Here is a 1287-nt window from a genome sequence, read left to right as displayed (position 1 = left end):
GGTAAAAGCACATATGCTAATTACAAGATGTCAATGATGACCGTCAAGTTGAGTAAAACACTAGATGGTAAAATAAAGAGTTATGGATAAAGGGTTATGGTGTTAAAAATATGGATTAACGCAATCTAGTAATTCATTTTGTATATGAGATATACACAATACTTTGAAAATACCTTAGGTATGTAAGGTACTAAAATTATGTTGATGATTTTGAGGATTAGAGTACAAACTTCCTCAAAAAAAAGGTAAGTGTTGAAACAAATTTATGGAAAGTTGAAAAGCTTGACTAATCAATAAATGACTAAAATGTACCTACATGATATATGATAAGGTAGATACCTTGTGATCAAGGAGTGAGAAGTTTGTACAAAAGAGATGATTTTGAACAACTACCTTGGACCGGTGAGTCGTGTCCCAATAAGAGAGCAAAATGTGATGTAAAAGCTCAATACATGACTTAGTGTATGGCAAGGCCATGGATATATTATAGAAATGTATAATGTGAATCTTGGATATGGGTTTAATATCAAAGAAAATGAGGAAAGGATTTAGTAGTCACGAACCCTTCAGAAAGGTGTTTGTGATAAGACCATGAGTATAAAGCTTACGTAGTCCAACTTAAAGGAAAGGACACCTAAGCTAATCTAGTGCTACTATACATGCTAGACTTTGATGTGATACTGGGGATGGATTGAATATCTCCCCATTATGCAAGTGTTGAAATTCACTACAAAAGGGGTAATATTTTAGTACCTTAGGGAGACATCGTTCTTCATTCAAAGAGATCACAGCACAACCTTGAATAGTATGGTATTGAGCATGTTTGCTAGTGGATTCATGAGGCATGGATGCCAAGGATTTTTTTACAATAGTTTTGGACATCCAAGTGGATGTGGGTAATGTGGCAAATGTGCCAATTGTGGGAAAGTATGTTGATGAGTTTCTGAAAGAGTTATCTATATTACCTTTAGAGAGGGAAATAGGGTTTTGTATTGACTTGGTGTAGGACACTAATCCAATATCTATCCCACCATACTAGATGCCATCAGAAAAGGTCAAGGACTAGTAAAAGGATTTACTAGACAAAGGTGTCATACACCCTTATGTCTCACCATAGGGTACACCGGTATTTTTGTGAAGAAGAAAGATGGATTGCTAAGACTTCGTATTGACAACTGTTGGCTCCATTAGTTTTTGATGATAATAAAACATTTCCATTCATTTACGTCTAACTTTTCTACTTGAGTGTGTATGACAAAAATGTATGTTAAATAATTAGTTAATCAT

This window comes from Theobroma umbraticum, unplaced genomic scaffold, assembly GCF_002168275.2.
Source record: "Theobroma umbraticum cultivar Fairchild unplaced genomic scaffold, ASM216827v3 scaffold_89.0, whole genome shotgun sequence".
NCBI lineage: Eukaryota > Viridiplantae > Streptophyta > Magnoliopsida > Malvales > Malvaceae > Theobroma > Theobroma umbraticum.
Note: the sequence above shows the minus strand (reverse complement) of the source record.